This window comes from Macrobrachium nipponense, chromosome 4, assembly GCF_015104395.2.
Source record: "Macrobrachium nipponense isolate FS-2020 chromosome 4, ASM1510439v2, whole genome shotgun sequence".
Classification (NCBI taxonomy): domain Eukaryota; kingdom Metazoa; phylum Arthropoda; class Malacostraca; order Decapoda; family Palaemonidae; genus Macrobrachium; species Macrobrachium nipponense.
Genome location: NC_061100.1, coordinates 141,967,897 through 141,975,330, shown reverse-complemented (window position 1 = coordinate 141,975,330; position 7,434 = coordinate 141,967,897).

Here is a 7,434-nt window from a genome sequence, read left to right as displayed (position 1 = left end):
TATCTATATATATATATATCATATATAATCTATATCTATATCTATATTATCTATGGATATATATATACTATATAGTATATATATATATCTATATATATATATATATATATATACATATATATATACATATATATATACACAGAAGTAACGTTAAAAATTTCCCGTCTTTTCAAGACAACATGTCTTTCTAGATCCAGCTTCTTAACATTAATCTGACCCCTCATACGTAAATTGATTGGCTGAAAAACTTCTAGTAATGATCAGTGTAATAATAACAATGCCATTAAAAACTCATCATCTAGCCTCTTATTAAAATGCAAATGCGAGTTGTCTTTTATATATTCCAAAACTCGTTTGAGAAATATTCCACTCTTCAAAGGAAGCAAAAAATCATAGGATCTCTGTACGTCTTACTCACTTGTTTTTATTTTTTTTCATACTTTGACTGTCCGACAGGTGTCGGGTAATTCAACTGGGTCAAACTGTGAAAGAGAGAGAGAAAGAGAGTAATTACTCCTAATTACCGCACCGTTAAGAGAACAAGTACTCTAAAGTGGGCTCAGTTTTAGCCTCAATAAGACTAAATTAGTTTCGAAGTTTCAGAATCTGACGTGACGGGAATACTGTCGAGTTGAGAAGCAAATTACAATTCTCGGTGATGGTATCTATGCCGTTATCTAAAAGTGTGGGATCCGTCAGAGCTTTTACTTGCCGTCCTGGATAACCTTTTTCTTTGGTGATCATGATATAATGATAATAATAAAACATAGGAGACAAATATATATGCGCTAAAAGAATGTCATCCGTACTTTCAAGAGCTCATAAGAAAACACAAGTTTTTTCAAGAGATAAATAAATAGACAGTCAGTGAAGCTGGGGATCGTTCTAAAGGTTTTTGCATTGTTGCCTGCAAATTACGTGCAGTATATCAGAGTACATTGAAAATTGAGAAATGTAATTTACAAATACACGCAATCACGACGAGTACGCAGCCAGGTATCATAATTGATAGGTCTAGTTATTTAGGCTACCAGAACAGTTCAAGAACGTGCCGAAGTATGTTGGCATGAAATCTCCCTCTGGGTAGTATCCACGACGGGTAAAATTATAACGTTAATGAAAAGTATAAGGAAATAGCTATATATATATAGAGAGAGATAATCTGTTGTTTGTATAGGATTGTTTAGAATTGATATGTTTGACTTTTTTCAGTTTTATTACAGGCAAAATACACTTGATAAACGCCTCACTGGAATAAAAATTTAGATTTAGGCCATTAGGGAAAAATTAACAATAAAATAGAATATTGAGCAAGGATTTTTTTTTTATTTTGAGACTCAGAGCAGGCAATTTAAAGACACGGTAAAAAGAGCAGTTATGAACTTTCAAGTTTTCTTGTTGAATGGAAAAGACATTGTTACTTGCTTAGGATTTAAATGACACCTCTCGTGTGGATTCTTATGCCACTCGCCCTGCGAGGCAACTCATAAGTATTACAAAGTGCTCGGCTTCCTATTTGCCTCTAGCCCCAGCTAGTCGGAAACACCCTAGGCCGGTATGACATAAAATGTCAGCAACAGAAAGAGCAATCTCTAAACGAAAGCCGGTAGCTAGTTTGCGATCGGGAGAACGAGGCCATTAACGCAGATTTATTTTAGTTTTTCATCTCGGCATGCGTTACATGGCTTACAATCATGTATTTTTTACCCAGATAACGCGACACGCAATCATTTCTGGCTAATACTGAGTTAGACTAAAAGCTAAATTTTTTTTGCGCTGAATTTTGTGTTGCATAACAAGAAAACTATTTTGAATTTTATTTCTCTGGCTTATTTTCTGTGTTACGCCAATATTAATTCAGCGCTAATTACTTGTCCACGGCAGAGCCCTGCATTCAGCATAGCTTTGCGTTTAAGTCATGAAGATGGCGAGCTTCATCGATTGTTTAGTCCTTACAAATAAGGTATTGGCATTGGGGTTTAGCAAACTGCGATTGGATCATTCTTCTCAGCTCCAACAGTCTCGTTACCCTTTTAGTACTACCGGTGGTCAACTGGGGCTAAATAAACATTCCAATTCCTTATTGACCTTAGCAGTACTGCTGTCTTAGAGTTTGTTTGTGGTGGGTTCCTCTTTCGTGAAGTACGTGGTATTCATTTGTGGTTCTACTGACTAGAACTGCATATTGAAAATTCTTAGTTAGATATTTTCTAATCTAAATGCCTTAACTATGTGTGGTAATGAATGTTATCATGCACATCAATGAAAAATATCGAGTCGGGACTTTTTTTCCATGGAAATTACATTTACCATCCGATGATATCAAGAGTGTTAAAACTACATTGAGAAGATGTTTTTACTAAAGTTAGTGTTCTGAGGTAACATGAATGAGCTGATTAGGAAGAAGTAGGGGATTTGTGACCGAAGCAGAAAACCCCAAGCTTATTGGAGTTTTGAAAGCTGGTAACATAGGCGGTATAATTTCAGTGTGACCTGTGTCAACCGTCTATGGTTCTCAAAAGAGCTTATGTGAGCAATTAACTAAATGACTTTATATGGCGTTACAAGGACTGATGTAGTCGACGCCAAGATTCAAATCATAAGTTTTGCCAGAGCAGTTGTTAATATCTGCAAAGCATTGAAACACGTTTGTACGACGTGAGAATTGAACGAGCTTGTTGGCGCGCGCTACACACGCTGGAACTCGGCCCTGCTCTCTTTCCTACCCTCCCGATCCCCACCAGGGACGGGCAAACAGGTTTGCAGGGGGAGGGTGGATATCTCCCCAACCCTCCCGTTCCCCTGCCTACCCCGACCCCACCCAGAGCGGACAAACCGGTTTGCAGGGTGTGGTTGTGACATTGTATGTATCTCTTATGACATCCAAAGAAAGGTCAACTGGACCAGGCCGCTGGATTTAGTTTCACAACAAAAAAAAGTTCGCAGTGCCTCGAGTGACGTCAGTGATAGTTTGAGTCTGATACCTACTATGAGATTCAGGGCCTCTGTAACACGGTTTTTTCGCAATAACTTTTTATCTATGCATTTCATAAATATAACGCTTATTCAGAATACATATTATATCTACACATAAATTTTGACTGCATTCTGCATTACGTAGGTTAAATAAATTTGGTACTTATAATGTAAAAGTGACTTTTTTTGAAGACGGGCCAACTTACACAGAGAAAAGGTTTCGAACGCACTCGTTACGTAACTTATGACAGCATTTCTTCCCTCTTTCTCGATGGATGATTGGCTATACGTAACGAAGGTTAAACCTCTGGCAACAATGACATACAAATTTAAATACAAGCAAAGCAGCACACCTTTATGAACTCTGGAACCTCTCCACTGATAATTGTCATAATGAACAAACCAACAAAATATGTTAATAAATACAAAAACACTTCGATTATTAGTCTAACTCCCAAAATAAGTGTCCTAAGAAATTACAGTCTACTTTATAGGTCACAATCAGATTGACAAGATGTAGGGAATAGTTGGTAATTATCAAAATCATAGTAGACAAGCTTGATTTGATAACTGCTATATCCAATGTCAAGCAATTTTTATTTATTGGCTATCTACCTATTTACTGAAAAAAAATAGCCGGTACCGTATATTGGCTTTAAACCTTCTCCAATAATTATCGTTAGTATGATGACTTCATGAGGCTCCACCCAATTTCGCCTCGTTATAATTCAGGATAACACTGAAGGCTACCATGGGCATTGTTGGATTAGAAAATTTAACCTCTGGCTATACAAACTAATTTCTCGAGTAGTTGTAAGAAGTGCTAAATGATCCTCAAGGATCCCAGCAGTTGGCCTAAACGTTTAATTCATGTATATTACTGCTATACTGTTGCGACACTACTGTTACAGTTACTACGCTAGCACTGATACCCCACCCACATCTATGTATCGTTCCGCCATTCATAAAGTCTTTGGGTTTCAGAGCCGATGGAGTGTCTGTCTGGTCGATGGGCGGGGCAACATTTCGTCAAAAGGTGTTTGTTTACCTTACTTACGTAATGAATGTTTTTCGACTCTTGGCTCGTAATCATTGGCCATGGCGTCGGCTAGATCATTTTTACTCTAAAAAAATTAAAACTATCGGGTTTAGGTTATTGATAATGCTGACAAAATTTGTGTGCGGTTGTAAAATATACATATGTCAACTTTCAGCTACATCCGATGCTGTGACAAGGAGCTAAGTCCAAAAAACCGTGTTACAGAGACCCTGAATCTCATAGTAGTAACCGACTCCGAAAGAAGGTAAGCAGTTTTCTAGCATTTTTCATATTCGTATGCTATTGTTTAGGAACCGTAAGATTTGCTTCCAGGTACGACAGCTCATTTGCAAATTACGTTGCATATTGGTTAGTTTTAGACCTTCAAGGTTACGTATTGTAAGCTGCTTCCTGGTAGCGTGGATTTTCGAGACTGGAAGAATTGTCGATGTTTTGCCAATGAAAGTGCTTTCGCCAGTTGGAAATATAAAGTGAGCATGCGTCAAAAATGTTTATTGATGCATCCATTTCACACAGGTGTCAGATAATGTACCTCTTTAATCTTTCATTATTTTAAAGTGATTTCCAGTATAGGAAAGACTGAGGATTACCGGGCGATTAAATTTTGCTATTGAATTTCCGTCGTGTTATAATTATTTGATTTTGATCGCAATCGTGGGTTTTTGAAGATTTTTTTCATTCTTGGATTATCAGTCAGTTGAGATTAATTAAGGTGCTCTCCCTCTCCATTTTTATTGGTTGTTTGTTTATCCATTAGCGATAGGGATTAAATGTGACGAATATGATCTTGCAAGATTTTTAGATGCTCATTGCCGTCTCTGTTTAAATGTCATCTCAAACATTATTGTTTAGTCGTCTTATACATAAAATTAGTGCAATACCTTTGTTAATTTGAAATCAGCTCCGTGCGGCCTAAACGGTTTCCATTTTCTAACAGATTTTCCCAAATTAGGTGTGAAGGGGAGAGGAGGCAGAAATAAGTATAAATTATTGTTTCAATCATGCTAAAACTGCAGATATTTCTCTCTCTCTCTCTCTCTCTCTCTCTCTCTCTCTCTCTCTCTCTCTCTCTCTCTCTGAAACATATTGATCCAACGTATTCTTTCCCAGTTCTTAAAATCGGACTTTGTTTTCTTTTCTTTTTTTTCTTGGTTTGCTAGCAGAGTAACAGATGGGGCTGCATTCAATATTTTTATTTTTACTACATTTTGAATGTATTTAGTAGTTTGGTTTACAGTTTAGTATTTTAATTGTATGTAGAACGTTATCAATGATGAAGTTTTTATGGCTCTTGTGTATATTTTGGCAAGACACCCGAAATTAACGAAATGGAGGTGCCTATTAAACAAATGTTTGTATACATACACGTTACACACACTATCAAGCCATATACTTACTGGTATTCAAAAACTTTAAAACGAAAATATACCAACACGTTCATATGAAAAGCTGGGCGCATGTACTACACATAAGCATTAAAAACATTCACGCACACGTACGGACATCTAACGGAAATGCAGACTCGGATACTTTCTCACGTACTTCCATAGACACAAATAGATGAAAACAGGTCGGCCTTAGATACGCGTCACTGATTTCGATGAAGATCCGACCACACTCGCCCCATTTTCATCATCATCCTCATCATCATTATCGCCACCCCTGGGGTCCGTCCCTCTTATCAACGGGTCACAGATCTCGTAATCTCGCCCATTGCGTCAATGGCGGATATCCCAAATAAGGAAGTAAGTCTCTTCCTTAAATAAGGCTGCTCGCGAAATCCGATTGTGAGGGCATTCAACTTTGTTCCTGATTTGCGAATAAAGGAAATTCTCAGAGATGTTCACTTCGTGTTTGTAAGGTAAAAATGAACGGAAACAGTAAAATGACTTATTCGTGTAAAATTTGATTTCGAATTTCGTAATCATAATGCCTTTTATTTAATAAGTAAATGCTTTGCTGTTAGGAACAGGAAAGAGGTTGAAATAATTAATGCGTAATATGTTTAGAATGGCGAGAATTGTGGAGAAAGGCATGGGGAAAAATGGCGCAGTTTACTATATTCTCTTGATGTCAGGTTGATAGCTGCAGTAGTGTATAAATGCCTAACATACTGAATAGTAACAGCTTTCATTTTCATTTGCTAGCGAAGGCACTCATAATCTTCCGCTTGCACTGAATGCTGTCGAATATAGTACTCTCAAATTGGAAGTTATTTAAAAATGGAAGAATATCTTCCTGACCAATGATATTCCCTTTCTAGCAAGTCCCTATGTTGAAGGTGGATTCACTTCAACTTTAGTGCAATGAAGTTATATGTATTAACCGAAATAAACTCGCATATTTTTACCATAATTATGATATAGTACTGTTTCAGTTGATTCAAGCTTGTCTGGAGATAAAACCACGGTTTTCAAGAAAGATTTTTCTCGCATTTTTTAAATTTTGAACAAGTTTTTTTTTCATAGAGCGGTTATGCTGTTATTCAAGCTAAACATTAACAAAATAAGTATTTTAGGTCACCTTGAATGACTTGAGAAAGCACAGTTCTAAAAAAAGTTTCAAAACCCTGACGTCAGTCTTATGAAATGAGTTCTTGGTTTCATACCGTATGGAGATATTGTTCAGTTTGATAATAATTATCAGGTAATATGCCTTGATTGATTAATCATCCCACTGATTCACTGTTGTATTTAAACATAATGATAAAGACTGATTAATTAACTGAGAAGGACAAGATCGTTAATTCTTGTCCGAAGAAAGATTAAGGAGAGAATTATAAGAAATAGAGGAAAGTGACGAAAACAGAAGAAAAAACGACTGGTCACTTTAATGAAATGCTTGTGTTCTCTAGCGCTGTGTGGGTGTCTGCTTTCCCCAGAGAAGTATTGGCCAACGGGCACTGTACTCGGATGCGAAGCCGAGAGTCAAGTTTAAACTAGTTTTTGGCGACTCTGGGCCAGAACTGCTTTGACTTTCGCCCTCTAGTAGAATCCAGACCTTGGAACCCAGTCTGTTTCGAATTTTGGTTTCATTTTTTTTTTCTTTTTTTTCGCTCACGTTTTCCTGCCATAATTGACCGCAGGTTCAGCATATATTGTTATATGCGTTCTTAATCATTTGAGTGAATTTACCTTTTTAACGAAGGTTACCTGAAATTTTGTAAGCATTTTTTGTTTCTACCCCTTTCAGTTCTTTCTCTAAGCTTGCTGACCAAGATTGTGTGCTTCCTTTTCTCATACATTATGAAGTACAGAAATAACGCAAGTCTGATTTTCTTTGATCAAAATAATTCAAGATGATTGGTACTTAAGCTCTATTAGGAATGAACATTCCACGATTCACCTTAAGTGGAATGTTATATTTTAGTGTTCATTTTTTTCCTAATTTCCGGAAAA